The following is a 17221-nucleotide window of genomic DNA, read 5'->3' as shown; positions in this document are numbered from 1 at the left end:
AAATTCTCCAAGCCAGGCTTCAGCAATACATGAACCGTGAACTCCCTGATGTTCAAACTGGTTTTAGAAAAGGCAGAGCAACCAGAGATCAAATTGCCAACATCCGCTGGATCATGGAAAAGCAAGAGAGTTCCAGAAAAACATCTATTTCTTCTTTATTGACTATGCCAAAGCCTTTGACTGTGTGGATCACGATAAACTGTGGAAAATTCTGAAAGAGATGGGAATACCAGACCACCTGACCTGCCTCTTGAGCAAGCTGTATGCAGGTCAGGAAGCAACAGTTAGAACTGGACATGGAACAACAGACTGCTTCCAAATAGGAAAAGGAGTACGTCAAGGCTGTACATTGTCACCCTGCTTATCTAATTTATATGCAGAGTACATCATGAGAAACACTGGGCTGGAAGAAGCACAAGCTGGAATCAAGATTGCTGGGAGAAATATCAATAACATCAAATATGAAGATGACATCACCATTGTGGCAGAAAGTGAAGAGGAACTAAAAAGCCTCTTGATGAAAGTGAAAGAGGAGAGTGAAAAAGTTGGCTTAAAGCTCAACATTCAGAAAACGAAGATCATGGCATCTGGTCCCATCACTTCATGGCTAATAGATGGGGAAACAGTGGAAATAGTGTCAGACTTTATTTTGGGGGGGCTCCAAAATCACTGCAGATGATGACTGCAGCCATGAAATTAAAAGACACTTACTCCTTGGAAGGAAAGTTATGACCAACCTAGATAGCATATTCAAAAGCAGAGACATTACTTTGCCGACTAAGGTCCGTCTACTCAAGGCTATGGTTTTTCCAGTGGTCATGTATGGATGTGAGAGTTGGACTGTGAAGAAGGCTGAATGCCGAAGAATTGATGCTTTTGAACTGTGGTGTTGGAGAAGACTCTTGAGAATCCCTTGGACTGCAAGGAGATCCAACCAGTCCATTCTGAAGTAGATCAGCCCTGGAATTTCTTTGGAAGGAATGATGCTAAAGCTGAAATTCCAGTACTTTGGCCACCTCATGCGAAGAGTTGACTCATTGGAAAAGACTCTGATGCTGGGAGGGATTGGGGGCAGGAGGAGAAGGGGACGACAGAGGATGAGACTGAGCGACTGAACTGAACTGAACTGAACTTCCTTCAACAAATCATTGCATAACAGATTACCACACATTTAGCAACTTAAAACAACACCTATATATTATCTCACAGTTCAGGAAGAAACACAGGTGAATCAGCTGGTTTCTATGCTCATGGGCTCACAATGTCAAGATAAAGATGTTAGCTAAGTTGGGATCTATTAGAGGCTTTGGGCAAAAATTTGCTTCCAAGCTCATTCAGGTTTTTGGCAGAATTCAGCTCCTTATAGTTTGGGGACTCATGTCCCCATTTCCTTTCTGGCTGTGAACTAAGCGCCACACTTTGTTTGCAGAGGCTGCCTGCATCCTGCATCTTTAAAGTCAGCCAAGGCATGTCAAGTCCTCCTCACACTCTAAGGTATCCCTTTAAACCCCATTCTGCCACACAGATCATTGCTTTTCAGGGCACACGTGATTAGGTCAGTTCAGTTCAGTTCAGTTCAATTACTCAGTCATGTCCGACTTTTTGCGACCCCGTGAACAACAGCATGCCAGGCCTCCCTGCCCATCACCAACTCCTGGAGTTTACCCAAACCCATGTCCACTGTGTCAGTGAGGCCATCCAACCATTTCATCCTCTGTCGTCCCCTTCTTCTCCTGTCCTCAATCTTTCTCAGCATCAGGGTCTTTTCAGATGAGTCAGCTCTCTGCATCAGGTGGCCAAAGTACTGGAGTTTTACCTTCAACATCAGTCCTTCCAATGAACACCCAGGACTAATCTCCTTTAGGATGGACTGGTTGGATCTCCTTGCAGTCCAAGGGACTCCAAGAGAGTCCAAGAAGACTCTCAAGAGTCTTCTCCAACACCACAGTTCAAAAGCATCAATTCTTCGGCGCTCAGCCTTCTTCACAGTCCAACTCTCACATCCATACATGACTACTGGAAAAACCACAGCCTTGACTAGATGGACCATTGTTGGCAAAGTAACGTTTCTGCTTTTTAATATGCTGTCTAGGTTGGTCATAACTTCCTCCAAGGAGCAAGCATCATTCAATTTCATGGCTGCAATCACCATCTGCTGTGATTTTGGAGCCCAGAAAAATAAAGTCAGCCCCTGTTTTCACTGTTTCCCCATCTATTTCCCATGAAGTGATGGGACCAGATGCCATGATCTTCGTTTTCTGAATGTTGAGCTTTAAGCCAAACTTTTCACTCTCCTCTTTCACTTTCATCAAGAGGCTTTTTAGTTCCTCTTCACTTTCTGCCATAAGGGTGGTGTCATCTGCATATCTGATGTTATTATTATTTCTGCCGGCAATCTTGATTCCAGCTTGTGCTTCATCCAGCCTGGCATTTCGCATGATGTACTCTGCATGTAAGTTAAATAAGCAGGGTGACAATGTACAGCCTTGATGTACTCCTTTTCCTATTTGGAACCAGTCTGTTGTTCCATGTTCCGTTCTAACTGTTGCTTCCTGACCTGCATACAGCTTGCTCAAGAGGCAGGTTAGGTGGTCTGGTATTCCCATCTCTTTCAGAATTTTCCACAGTTTATTGTGATCCACAGAGTCAAGGGCTTCGGCATAGTCAATAAAGCAGAAATAGATGTTTTTCTGGAACTCTCTTCCTTTTCCATGATCCAGCGGATGTTGGCAATTTGATCTCTGGTTGCTCTGCCTTTTCTAAAACCAGCTTGAACATCAAGGAGTTCACGGTTCACATATTGCTGAAGCCTGGCTTGGAGAATTTTGAGCATTACTTTACTAGCATGTGAGATGAGTGCAATTGTGTGGTAGTTTGAGCATTCTTTGGCATTGCCTTTCTTTGGGATTGGAATGAAAACTGACCTTTTCCAGTCCTATGGCCACTGCTGAGTTTTCCAAATTTGCTGACATATTGAGTGCAGCACTTTCACAGAATCATCTTTTAGAACTTGAAATAGCTGAACTGGAATTCCACGGACTCCACTAGCTTTGCTTGTAGTGATGCTTCCTAATGCTCACCTGACTTCACATTCTAGGATGTCTGGCTTTAGGTGAGTGTGAGTGATCACACCTTTGTGATTATCTGGGTCGTGAAAATCTTTTTTGCACAGTTCTTCTGTGTATTCTTGCCACCTCTTCTTAATATCTTCTGCTTCTGTTAGGTCCAAACCATTTCTGTCCTTTATTGATTAGGTCAGGTTACCTGGATAATATTCCTATTTTAAAGTCTCCTGTGCCGTATAACAACATAATCATGGACATGATATCTTATCATATCCAAAGGCTTAGGGATTATGGCAGGACACCTTTGTGAAGCCCTCTTCCTTCAAATTCTACCACAACAAAGTAGAGAAAGAGTTTCAAGTGAGTTTAGAATATTTTGACTGTACTTCCCTAGTGGGATAAGCTCTAAGGATAAAAAAAATCTTATAAAAATTTAACTTACTTTAATCATATTCTGTCGATAGTAATTTGGTATTGTTTGAAACAATTATACCTATCATGTAGGAAAAAGCAAATAAGTAATTATGTTTATATTATGAAACGAGATTTTTTAGTGATAAAAAGAAAGAGATTAAGTAAAAACTTGAAAAGGTTAAGCAAAAACCTTAAAAGAGCAACTTTAATTGGAAATGTTAGCATGAATTTATAACTTTTTCCTCTTAAAAGGTGTATTTTCTAGCTCTTCCTATTCAAAAGGCAAAAAAACCCTGACAACCCAGAAGCAATGAGCACTTTTGAATAATGAATACCCTGGCAACAAGATGGGGTCTCAGAATACCATTCCTCATTAAGGAGAACTAACACTCTTTGCCTTTTCATACTCTTCTTACTGTTCATGGTGTGATCAACCACTTAGAGCCAGACATCCAGGACTGCAAAGTCAAGTGGGCCTTAGGAAACATCACTAGGAACAAAGCTAGTGGAGGTGATAGAATTCCAGTTGAGCTATTTCAAATCCTAAAAGATGATGCTATGCTGCACTCGATATGCCAGCAAATTTGGAAATCTCAGCAGTAGCCACAGGACTGGAAATGGTCAGTTTTCATTCCAATCCCAAAGATGGCAATGCCAAAGAATGCTCAAACTACCGTGCAACTGCACTCATCTCACATGTTAGCAAAGTAATGCTCAAAATTCTCCAAGCTAGGCTTCAACAGTATGTGAACCAAGAACTTCCAGATGTACAAGCTGTATTAGAAAAGGCAGAGGAACAAGAGATTAAATTGCCAACATTCATTGGATCATAGGAAAAGCAAGAAAATTCCAGAAAAACATCAACTTCTTTCATTGACTACCCTAAAGCCATTCACTGTGTGGATCATTACAAATGGTAGAAAATTCTTGAAGAAATGGGAATGACAGACCGCCTTACCTGCTTCCTGAGAAGTCTGTATCCAGGTCAAGAAGCAACAACTAGAACTGGACATGGAACAACAGACTGGTTCCAAATTGGGAAAAGAGTACATCAAGGCTGTACACTGTCATCCTGCTTATTTAACTTATATGCAGAATACATCATGCAAAAGTGGGTTGAAAGAATCACAAATTCGAATCAAGATTGCTTGGAGAAACATCAATAACCTCAGATATACAGATGACACCTTCCTTACGGCAGAAAGTGAAGAGGAACTAAAGAACCTCTTGATGAAAGTGAAAGATAAGAGTGAAAAAGCTGGCTTAAAACTCAACATTCAAAAAATTAAGATCCTGGCATCTGGTCCCATCACTTCATGGCAAATAAATGGGCAAAAAATGGAAACAGTGACAGACTTTATTTTCTTGGGCTCAGAAATCACTGTGGATGGTGCTTGCAGCCATGAAATTAAAAGATGCTTGCTCCTTGGGAGAAAAGTTATGACCAACCTAGACAGCATATTAAAAAGCAGAGACATCACTTTGCCAACAAAGGTCCATATAGTCAAAGCTATGGCTCTTCCAGTAGTTATGTATGGATGTGAGAGTTGGACTATAAAGATAGCTGAGCGCCAAAGAACTGCTTCTTTTGAATTGTGGTGTTGGAGAAGACTCTTGAGAGTCCCTTGCACTGCAAGGAGATCCAACCAGTCAGTCCTAAAGGAAATCAGTCCTGAATATTCATTGGAAGGACTGATGCTGAAGCTGAAACTCCAATACTTTGGCCACCTGATGTGAAGAGCTGACTTATTGGAAAAGACTCTGATGCTGGGAAAGATTGAAGGCAGGAAGAGAAGGGGACGACAGGGGATGAGATGGTTGGATGGCATCACTGACTCAATGGACTTGAGTATGAGCAAGCTTTGGGAGTTGGTGATAGACAGAAAAGAAAGAATCAGACACGACTGAGTGACTGAACTGAACTGAACTGAACTGGAGGCTCTTTGCAGAAATGACTGTTCTGGATCAGATAATGTATAAAATGGGTCTGGAACATCTTGAAGAGGAAAAGAAAAGAGCTATCAAAGATTGATAAACCCGCTTCAAAAAAATACAAGGGTCAATCTAAAGAGACAGTTTGAGCATCAGAAAGAAAAATAATTGCAATGGGTTGGAACATAGCCAAACATATAAAAGTCTGAGTTTGTAGGTTTTTTTTAAATCTATTGGTCACCATTGGTGATTTCTACATAGCCAACTCATTCCTCTGAAAAATTAATAAATATGAGGAAGAAATCAAACACTGATTCTACTTTTCTGTAAGAATTGTATTTCAGTTTAACCCAAGAGTAGGTGAGAGAAGTTTTTCTTAATAGTAAAATTCCAGCAAATAAATACCCAAGAAAGGATAGAATTTTATTTAATTTTTTTTTGGTTTGCATAGTCTGCACGTTTAATCACTTCAAAATCTGTAACATTATCTGTGTCCACTAGATAGAACCAACAGTGCTGGGCCTGTTTTATAAGAAATAAATCACTGTGCACCAACCTAGTATCTTACAAATCCAGCTGGGCTGGCTACAAGGGTGGGAGGGGTGGGAGGGGAGGGGACACATCTGAGCAAATGGCTGGGTGCCTGGAGGGACTAAGGGAGAGAAAGAAACGGGAGCTCCTAAAGCAGAGGGGACTATTATCCTAATTGGAGGGGTGCAAAAGGCATCTCAGAAGAGGGGCTGGTGGCAGGACAGTCGGTGCTTTCAGGGCACAGTCATTAGGGAAAGGTTGATGGACAACTGATTGATCTTAATGTCACATAAAAAATGAGATGCAATATGCAATAAGAAGCACAAAGCCCCATATAGAACTATTCTGGTATAATATTATGATGGGGGATAGATGCTGAGCAGGGGTAAAGAGGACAAAAAACTGGCAATGCTAAACTGAAAGCAATAATTACTCATTTTGCTGATTGCCAGCTGAGAAAAAAGGCCCCAAAGAATAGGAGACAAAGTTAGGAACATTACCAACATTTTCCCACCTGCCTTATGATTTTTACCCTGAGTAGGTTTTCTAGCCACTTACTGTCAGTTTGTTGCAGTGCTAATTCCAAGTTGCCTCGTAAAAATTGGCTTTGGCTAGCATGAAGTGACACAGCAGCAGCAGCAGCAATGGAATATAAATCCTTACTACACTGAAAGCATCCTCTCAGATTAAAACACGAGTCTTTGAGAATCAGTACACTGCAGGGTAGAGAAAATTATTTTTTCTCCCAATGAAAATATGAACTAGCTGAGAAGGCATGGATGTATTTTATTCTGCATACTTAATTTGTTCAGTTTTAGAACTCAAGATGGGAACTTCCTTGGTGGTCTAGTAGTTAAGACTCTGTTCTTCCACTTCAGGGGACAGGGGTTCCATCCTGGGTTGGGAAATTAAGGTCTTTGTGGCCAACAAAAGCCAAACAAAATAAAAAACCCTCAAGATTCACTAGTGTTGCTAGAATATTAAATGCTTACCTTTTTATTCTTATTGTCATTGTCATATATATGTGTGTGTGTATATATATGACACACACACATATATATATGTCACCTCCACATATGGCCCTTGAAAGAGATATGATAGTGTAAATGGCAGTCCACATGTTGGGAGTCAAAAGACCTGGGTTCTGATCCTGACTCTGCCCCCCAACTTGCTGATAGTGGTGTCTTCACAGTGAGATGGGATGAAGAGTCAAGTCAGAGGCTAGCAAGGGAAGCAGTTGAAGGGACCAAGATTTCCAATGCCGACAGTCCTAGTGACCTCTAAGAGAGCTAAAGAAACACCTGTGAGGCAGGTGCAAGACCAGTGATGTTCCCTCTGGGCCACTGGAGACAGAGTCAGAGATCAGGATTGCTCCAGAGGGAAATCTCCCCAGGATGAAGAGGCAGGAGCAGGGAGGATCCGCCTAAATTCATGCTAAGAGAGATGGTTAAGAGTGAAGTGTTGGAGGCAGTAAGCTGCCTGCTAACTTTCACATCATGGTCAATTTAATTTTATCTTTGGTCTGTTTTCTCAGTATGGAAGGAGAGGAATGAAGCCTGGTTCCAATCAGTTGTCTCAATCAGACAGCTAAGAGTAGGTTTTGGGGCTTCCCCGGTGGCACATTGGTAAAAAATCTGCCTGCCATTGCAGGGGACACAAGAGATTTGGCTTTGATCCCTGGGTCGGGAAGATCCCCTGGAGGAGGAAGTGGCAGCCTGGTCCTGTATTCTTGCCTGGAAAATTCCATGGACAGAGAAGCCTGGCAGGCTACTGTGGGGGTTGCTTAGGGTTAGACACGACTTGGTAGGCAAAGCAGAGAAGAGTAGGTTTTAGACAGCTTAAACTCAGAAACCACATTTACTGTTTGAAGCATCTTTTCTTTATTCTTTTTATTTTCCCTGGGTTTGTTCTGGGACAGTCTTTTGAAAATACCTGTGAGACGTATTTCTATTAAGAAAATTGGAAAAGAGTCAAGGTGTTTCTCTTCCCTCAGGCCAGGGGCGCAGGGGACCCCTAGTGGCCAATGATGGATCTGCAGTAACCCCTGCCTGAGACCTGGTGGGCTTGGAGCCAGATCTGGTGTTTGTAAAGGATTAGAGGGATGTTGGGAGGGTCAGGAGTAGAGGGAAGGGAGAGAAAGGGACAGGGAGAGAGGGAAGAAAGCAGAGAGGGAGAGCCTGGGAGGGAGACTGGGAGGGAGGGCACCAAGAATAGAAAAGAGAAGAAAAGATGAAGAAATGCCAGTACAGGCTTATAAAACATATGCTATATTCAGTAGTTATTTTTAGTAAATAAATAGTTTTAATTATCTTCTCCAAGTATTGTGCTAACTTGTTTCTCTATCCAGGAAAATTGTTGTTGTTCAGTCATCTAGTCTTGTCCAACTCTTCTCGACCCCATGGATTACAGCACCCCAGGCTTCTATGTCCCTAACAATCTCCCAGAGTTTGCCCAGGTTCATGTCCAGTGAATCCGTGATGCCATCCAACCATCCCATCATCCTCTATCACCCTCTTCTCCTTCTGCCTTCAATCTTTCCTAGCATCATGGTCTTTCCCAGTGAGTCAGCTGTATAAATCAAGTGGCCAAAGTACTGGAGCTTCAGCTTCAGCATCAGTCCTTTCAAAGAATATTCTGGGTTGATTTCCTTTAAGATTGACTGGTTTGATGTCCTTGTTTTCCACGGGACTCTCAAAAATCTTCTCCAGTACCACAGCTCGAAAGCATCAATTCTTCAGTGCTCTGCCTTCTTTATTGTCCAGCTCTCGCATCCATATGTGAATGCTGAAATGACCATAACCCTGACTGTATGGACCTTTGTCAGCAAAGTGATGTCTTTGCTTTTTAACACATAATCTAGATTTGTCATAGCTTTCCTGCCAAGAAGCAATCAGATTCTGATTTCATGGCTGCAGTCACCATCCACAGTGATTTTAGAGCCCAAGAAGAGGAAATCTGTCAATGCTTCCAACTTTTCCCCTTCTATTTGCCATGAAGTGATGGGACCAGATGCCATGATCTTAGTTTTTGGAATGTTGAGATTTAAGCTGACTTTTTCACTCTCCTCCTTCACCCTCATCAAAAAACTCTTTAGTTTCTCTTTGCTTTCTGCCATCAGAGTGGTATCATCTGCATATCTGAGGCTGTTGATATTTCTCCTGGCAATCTTATTCCAGCTTTTAACTCATCCAGCCTGGTATTTCCCATGATGTGCTCTGTGTATGAGTCAAATATGTATGAGTTGAATAAACAGGGTGACAATAAACAGTCTTATTGTAATATTTTCTCAGTCCTGAACCAGTCAGTATTCCATACAGGATTCTAACTTTTGCTTCTTGACCCACATACAGGTTTCTCAGGAAACAGGTAAGATGGTCTGGTATTCCCATCTCTATCTCTTTAAGAATTTTCCACAGTTCGTTATGATCAATGTAGTTAAAAGCTTTCAGTTCAGTTCAGCCACTCAGTCATGTCCGACTCTTTGTGACCCCATGAATCACAGCATGCCAGGCCTCCCTGTCCATCACCAACTCCCAGAGTCCACCCAAACTCATTTCCATTTTGTCGGTGATGCCATCCAACCATATCATCCTCTATCGTCCCCTTCTCCTCCTGCACTCAATCTTTTCCAGCATCAGGGTCTTTTCAAATGAGTCAGCTCTTCGCATCAGTTGGCCAAAGTATTGGAGTTTCAGCTTCAACATCAGTCCTTCCAGGACTAATCTCCTTTAGGATGGACTGGTTGGATCTCCTTGCAGTCCAAGGGACTCTCAAGAGTCTTCTCCAACACCACAGTTCAAAAGCAGCAATTCTTTGGCGCTCAGCTTTCTTTATAGTCCAACTCTCACATCCATACATGACTACTGGAAAAACTATAGCCTTGACTAGATGGACCATTGTTGGCAAAGTAATGTCTGTGCTTTTAAATATGCTGTCTAGGTTGCTCATAACTTTCCTTCCAAGGAGTAAGCATCTTTTAATTTCATGGCTGCAATCACCATCCGCAGTGATTTTGGAGCCCAAAGATTGAAACAGAGGAAGGTGATTTTCTGGAATTCCCATGCTTTCCCTGTGATCCAGTGAATGCTGGCAATTTGATCTCTAGTTCCTCTGCCTTTTCTAAACCCAGCTTGAACATATGGAAGTTCTTGGTTCACGTAATGCTGAAGCTTAGAGGATTTTGAGCATAACCTTACTAGCATGGAAGATGAGTGCAACTGTCCTGTGATTTGAACATTCTTTAGTACTGCCCTTCTTGGGAACTGAGATGAGGATTGACCTTTTCTAGTCCTGTGGCCACTGCTGGGTTTTCCAAGTTTGCTGACATTGAGTTTAGCACTTCAATAGGATCATCTCTTTGTATTTTAAATTCCATCACCTTCACTAGCTTTATTGACAGCAATGCTTCCTAAAGTCCTCTTGACTTCACATTCCAGAATGGCTGAGTGAGAGACTACACCATTGTGGTTATCCAGGTCTTTAAGATCTTTATTATACAGTTCTTCTGTACATTCTTTCCATCTCTTCTTGACCTCTTCTGCTTCCATTAGGTCTTAACTGTTTCTGCCCTTTATTGTGCCCATCTTTGGATGAAATGTTCCTTTGATATTTCCAATTTTCTTGAAGAGATCTCTAGTCTTACTTTTTCTGTTGTTTTCCTCTATTTCTTTGCATTGTTCATTGAAACATTAGCACATTGAAATATTTTTGATTTATAAAAAGGGTAGATATTTTTTTACAGAAAAATAGTATTGAAAAATTCTAATTTATCATTTGAATAATGACCACATGTCATACCTAAGGTATAGACTTAACTGAATTTAAAATGTTCCATCACAGATGGCAGTATTGTAATATAATCGTGCTGATGACAAAAATTTATTAAAATATAAATATTGCCAGTGAGGATGATCAATAACAAAATATAAATTTAAGGTTGAATTATAAATATTTTCTTTTTTAGTCCTATCAGGGTACCTTTGTTACATATTACTCTTTATAACATGTAATGTCTAAAGTAGAGACCCTTTGTGAAAGGGTCTCTGAATGACTTTCTTAATCCCTGCCCACTGAATGACTTTCTTAATCCCTGCCCCTTATTCCTCCCTTATGGTAGATCCTGCAGGGAGGCAAACCTATTAATGAACCTATTAAAGTACATGGAGAGACTACTAAATGGACATTTCTGGAGGTGTGGTTGTCCTCAGACTAGCATTTGAATCTAGAGCACTGCTGCTAAAAGTGTACCTTTGTAAAACAATTTGAAAAGCAATCTGGCAATATCTATGAAATTAAAATAACTATATGACCCAGAAATCCAGTCATCTGGGACTTTGACCCAGAAATCCAGTCATCTAGCCCGTGGAAATAAAAGCACTAGTACAGGCGACTATACACACTTGAGAAAGTTTGTTACACTGCTGTCGGCTGTGACACAAAGGATAATGCCCATCCAAAGAGGAAAGGCTGAGTGAACTGTAGAATGACTCTACTATGGCTTCTATCAGTCAACAAGAAAGCACTGTTGTTGTTCGGTTGCTCAGTCGGGCTGACTCTTTGCAATACCATGGACTGCAGCACGCCAGGCTTCCCTGTCCTTCATCAACTCCCGGAGTTTACTCAAACTCATGTCCATTGAGTCGGTGATGCCATCCAACCATCTCATCCTCTGTCATCTCCTTCTCTTCTGCCTTCAATCTCTCCCAGCATCAGGGTCTTTTCCAATGAGCTGGCTCTTCACATTAAGTGGCCAAAGTATTAGAGTTTCAGCTTCAGTCGGCTTCAGTCCTTCCAATGAATATTCAGGGTAGATTTCCTTTATGATTGACTGATTTGATCTTCTTGCAGTACAAAGGACTCTCAAGAGTCTTCTCTAACACCACAGTTTGAAAGCATCAATTCTTCATCTCTCAGCCTTCTTTCTGGTCTAACTCTCACATTCATACATGACTACTGGAGAAACCATAGCTTTGACTATACAGACCTTTGTTGGTAGAGTGATGTCTCTGCTTTTTAATACCTGTCTAGGTTTGTCATAGCCTTTCTTCCAAGGAGCAAGCATCTTGGAAGTCACCATCCACAATGAAGTCACCATCTACAGTGATTTTGGAGCCCAGGAAAGTAAACTCTGTCATGGTTTCCACTTTTTGCCCATCTATTTCCCATGAAGTGATGGGACTGGATGCCATGACTTAGTTTTTTGAATGTTGAGTTTTACGCCAGCTTTTTCCACTCTCCTCCTTCACTTTCATCAAGAGGCTCTTTAGTTCCTCTTCACTTTCTGCCATTAGGGTGGTGTCATCTGCAAATCAGAGATTATTGATATTTCTCCTGGCAATCTTGAGTCCAACTTGGGCTTCATTCAGCCCAGCATTTCGCATGATGTACTGTGTATATAAGTTAAATAAACAGAGTGACACTATACAGACCGGATGTACTCCTTTTCCGATTTGGGACCAGTCCATTGTTCCATGTCTGGTTCTAACTGTTGCTTCTTTACCTGCATACAGGTTTCCCAGGAAGCAGGTAAGGTGGTTTGATATTCCCATCTCTTTAAGAATTTTCCACAGTTTGTTGTGATCCACACAGTGAAAGGCTTTAGGGTAGTCAATGAAGCAGAAGTTGATGTTTTTCTGAAATTTCCTTGTTTTTTTCTATGATCCAATGAATGTTGGCAATTTGATCTCTGGTTCCTCTTCCTTTTCTAAATCCAGCTTATACACTGAAATTTCTTGGTTCATATACTGTTGAATCCTAGCATGGAAGATTTTGAGCATTACCTTGCTAGCATGTGACATGGAACAACAGACTGGTTCCAGATAGGAAAAGGAGTACGTCAAGGCTGTATATTGTCACCCTGCTTATTTAACTTCTATGCAGAGTACGTCATGAGAAACTCTGGGCTGGAAGAAGCACAAGCTGGAATCAAGATTGCCTGGAGAAATATCAATAACCTCAGATATGCAGATGACACCACCCTTATGGCAGAAAGTGAAGAGGAACTAAAAAGCCTCTTGATGAAAGTGAAAGAGGAGAGTGAAAAAGTTGGCTTAAAGCTCAACATTCAGAAAACGAAGATCATGGCATCTGGTCCTATCAATTCATGGGAAATAGATGGGGAAACAGTGGAAATAGTGGCTGACTTTATTTCTCTGGGCTCCAAAATCACTGCAGATGGTGATTGCAGCCAGGAAATTAAAAGATGCTTACTCCTTGGAAGAAAAGTTATGACCAACCTAGATAGCGTCTTCAAAAGCAGAGACATTACTTTGCCGACTAAGGTCCGTCTACTCAAGGCTATGGTTTTTCCTGTGGTCATGTATGGATTTGAGAGTTGGACTGTGAAGAAGTCTGAGCACCGAAGAATTGATGCTTTTGAACTGTGGTGTTGGAGAAGACTCTTGAGAATCCCTTGGACTGCAAGGAGATCCAACCAGTCCATGCTGAAGGAGATCAACCCTGGGATTTCTTTGGAAGGAATGATGCTAAAGCTGAAACTCCAGTACTTTGGCCACCTCATGCGAAGAGTTGACTCATTGGAAAAGACTCTGATGCTGGGAGGGATAGGGGGCATGAGGAGAAGGGGATGACAGAGGATGAGATGGCTGGATGGTATCACGGACTCGATGGACGTGAGTCTGAGTGAACTCCGGGAGATGGTGATGGACAGGGAGGCCTGGCGTGCTGCGATTCATGGGGTCGCAAAGAGTCGGACATGACTGAGCGACTGAACTGAACTGAACTGAACTGAAATGAGTGCAACTGTGCAGTGGTTTGAATATTCTTTGGCATTGCCTTCCTTTGGGATTGGAATGAAAACTGACCTTCTCCAGTCCTGTGGCCACTGCTAAGTTTCCCAAATTTGCTGACATACTGAGTGCAGCATAGAATCATCTTTTAGAATTTGAAATAGCTCAGCTGGAATTCCATCACATCGACTAGCTTTCTTTTCAGTGATGCTCTAAGGCCCACTTGACTTCGCACTCCAGGATGTCTGGCTGTAGGTGTAAGACCTCCTCAGACAACCGTTTTGCCTCTTTGCATTTCTTTTTCTTGGGGATGGTTTTGATCACCACCTCCCATACAACGTTACGAATCTCGTCCATAGTTCTTCAGGCTGTCTTTTCTATCAGATCTAATCCCTTGAATCTATTTGTCACTTCCACTGTATAATCATAAGGGATTTGATCTAAGATACAATTAGAATAATATCAACTGAGCTGGAAAAACTTTCACAATGTACAGCATTAAAAAAATAAAACAACATGTAAAAATACATATTTCACAGAAGTATAAGAGTATAAAGGGGCTTCCTTGGTAGCTCAGCTGGTAAAGAATCTGCCTGCAATGCAGGAGTCCTCGGTTCAATTCCTGGGTTGGAGAGATCCCCTATAGAAGGGATAGGCTACCCACTTCAGTATCCTTGGGCTTCTCTGGTGGCTTAGACGGTAAATAATCCGCCGGCAATGTGGGAGACCTGGGTTTGATCCCTGGGTTGGGAAGATTCCCTGGAGGAGGGCATGGCAACCCACTCCAGTATTCTTGCCTGGAGAATCCCCATGGACAGAGGAGCCTGGTGGGCTGCAGTTCATGGGGTCACAAAGAGTCGGACACAACCGAGCGACTAAGCACAGCACAGCACAGAAGAGTATAAAACTATGTATTGTAAGATGTCTATAGAATAATCAATGGCCAGTCCCCCAATCCAGGAGGACACAAAAGAGCCAGACATGACAACTAAACAAGACAGTTCCCCAACACTTGCATTATGATGTGATGGTATGACGATGGGGAAATGTATCGGCAATACACTCTAAACTGCAATAGTTTTTGTTTGTGGAGAGAGGTGAGCATAGGAAGAAGCTAAGGGTATTGTAAGAGAAAGAAATAACAAGATTATATTATTTAAAAATAACAAAATATAACAAGAAATATTTTATGCTTATATATACTAAATAAAATAAAGTTGATGTATTTATATATAATATATAAAGTATATAGAATATATTAATACAATGAGACTGGAGCAGTATAACGGCAATTGAAAATGTAGACTATAAAATTCTATTTATGATATTATGGCAAATATGTAAAAATTAAGTATGCAAATGCAAAGTTCTAGAAGGTGATTAACATGAAATTTGATTTGATTTTTTTGTGAGACTGAGAATAAGTTTCTTCTCAGATTAGTTATTTAATAGAGTCTGTAATTATGCATGTTTTCTTTTTTTAAAGAGGAAGGAAGAAAAAAACCCTCTGCTCTGGACTCTGGAGGGGAATGATTGCTTCCCTTTTATGGTGTGGTGAAGAGAACTTAGGTTTTCCAGCTAGACGTTCTTGAAGTTGAGTTTTGATTCTACCACTTAGGAGCCTTGTGATCTTAAGTAAGATATTTGATTTCTCTAAGCTCTGGCTTCTTCAACAATGAGATGGGAATAATAATTGTACCCACCTCCTTCACAGAGGCCTTGGTATACTCCATGCCATGCAGCAAATGTTAAAAATGTTAGCTATTTGTGATAGATCAATTTATTGAGACATTACTTTGCATTTCCTTTTTCTTTTGACTACTATGGATTTGTTCAAAAGAAAAAGCTATCTGTGCTGAGCTCTCAGCATTTTCCTTTCTCTGTTTGAAAAGGGCAGCCAAGGTTTTGAGCTGCTAGTTTCAAGGGAGATTTGCAGCATTTGGTGGGAGAGGGTAGGTGGAGACAGGCATTGGGATCCAGGGAAAGGATACTGAAAATTGGGGCTTCCCTGATGGTTCAGTGGTAAAGAATATGCCTGCAATGCAGGAGACCCAGATTCAATCCCTGGGTTGGGAATACCCCCTGGAGAAAGGAATGGCTACCCACTCCAGTATTCTTGCCTGGAGAACACTATGGACTGAGGAGCTTGGTGGGCTAGACTCCACAGGGTCACAAAGGGTGTCAGTATCAGTTAGGGGCAGAAACCCCCCACCCCCATCCTGCCCCCTGCCCCACTTCATCTTGCCTCTTCTGAAGCCCGAGGAGGAAGCCAATTCTTAAAGGGATAGAACACCTGGGAGGCCGAATACAGACAGCAGAGATTCTGGAAACCTGCAGACTGGGGCTGTGGGCATATCAGGGTGAGCATGTGGGACAAGATCTGAGGCCTCCTCAAGCATTTTCTCCTTTCTAAAGTCTAGAACCTTACATCTCTGTATTATCCTATGGATAGTAGTGAATGGGACTGGGGTGAGGAGTCCTTTCCTTTTTGGTAACGGTCTGAGTTGAATTTAATTTGATTTAAAGAAAATACATAGGCTATATCAAATACCTGTCATATTTTTATTCTGTACTTGCCTATCCTTGACACTGAAGAAAAAGCCTGGAGTCAGTGACAGAGACATCAGGGGTGTAATAGATGGGGGATCTTACATGTCTGAAGCAAGGTTCTGGAGTGATGTCTTATGTTGTGTGGCAGATGGAAGGTGGAACATGGTGGCAGTCTTCACTTCCTGGCAGGATTAGGGTGAATTGGTGTCAGGTTGGCTTATTGACTTGGAGAAGGCAATGGCAACCCACTCCAGTATTCTTGCCTGGAGAATCCCATGGATGGAGGAGCCTGGTGGGCTGTAGTCCATGGCGTCACAATGAGTTGGACATGACTGAGCGACTTCACTTTCACTGGCTTATTGATTACCAGGAAAACTAGCTGAGGGGCATGCCTCTCTTTGATAAGCTATCATGGTAGAGATGTTCTGATCTAAAGATTAGAACAGTCACTAGCTAGGGCCAGGGGCAAGTATGTAGGAACATCATTCAGGTGAGTAGCATGTAGGTGAAGTAGTTGCTGGTCGAGCAAGGGATGAACAGAAAGCAAAAGAATCGTCATTTTGGGTGACCGGATCATACAGGCATGGACCTGAACAAAGTGGTCATCAAATATTCTGAGAAGATGCTTCCACCAGGGACCTAGTCTTTACCTGATTTGTCATCTGAACTGGCTTTGGATTCTTAGACTTGTAGAAGAAAAAAGAGCTAAAATCATTGGAAATTTCTAGAACTCTAGATTAGGGGTCAAGTAATAGTCCTCTGTAACTTTCCACATTTGCTTCACAGTCAAAAATATGGAGCTGTATGCTTGATCATTTTAACCATTATAATAACTGATATTTGCATAGGAATGAATGGTCTATGAACGGCCATAATATTCATGAACAAGCTAAGGGAAGTTATATACTATCATTCTTACTGTTAATGCTATTACATTACAGAAAAAAAGATTCAAAAACATGATTTAAAGCTGTCAAACAG

The sequence above is a fragment of the Budorcas taxicolor genome, chromosome 3 (assembly GCF_023091745.1).
Source record: "Budorcas taxicolor isolate Tak-1 chromosome 3, Takin1.1, whole genome shotgun sequence".
Classification (NCBI taxonomy): domain Eukaryota; kingdom Metazoa; phylum Chordata; class Mammalia; order Artiodactyla; family Bovidae; genus Budorcas; species Budorcas taxicolor.
This window is presented reverse-complemented; position numbering follows the sequence as displayed.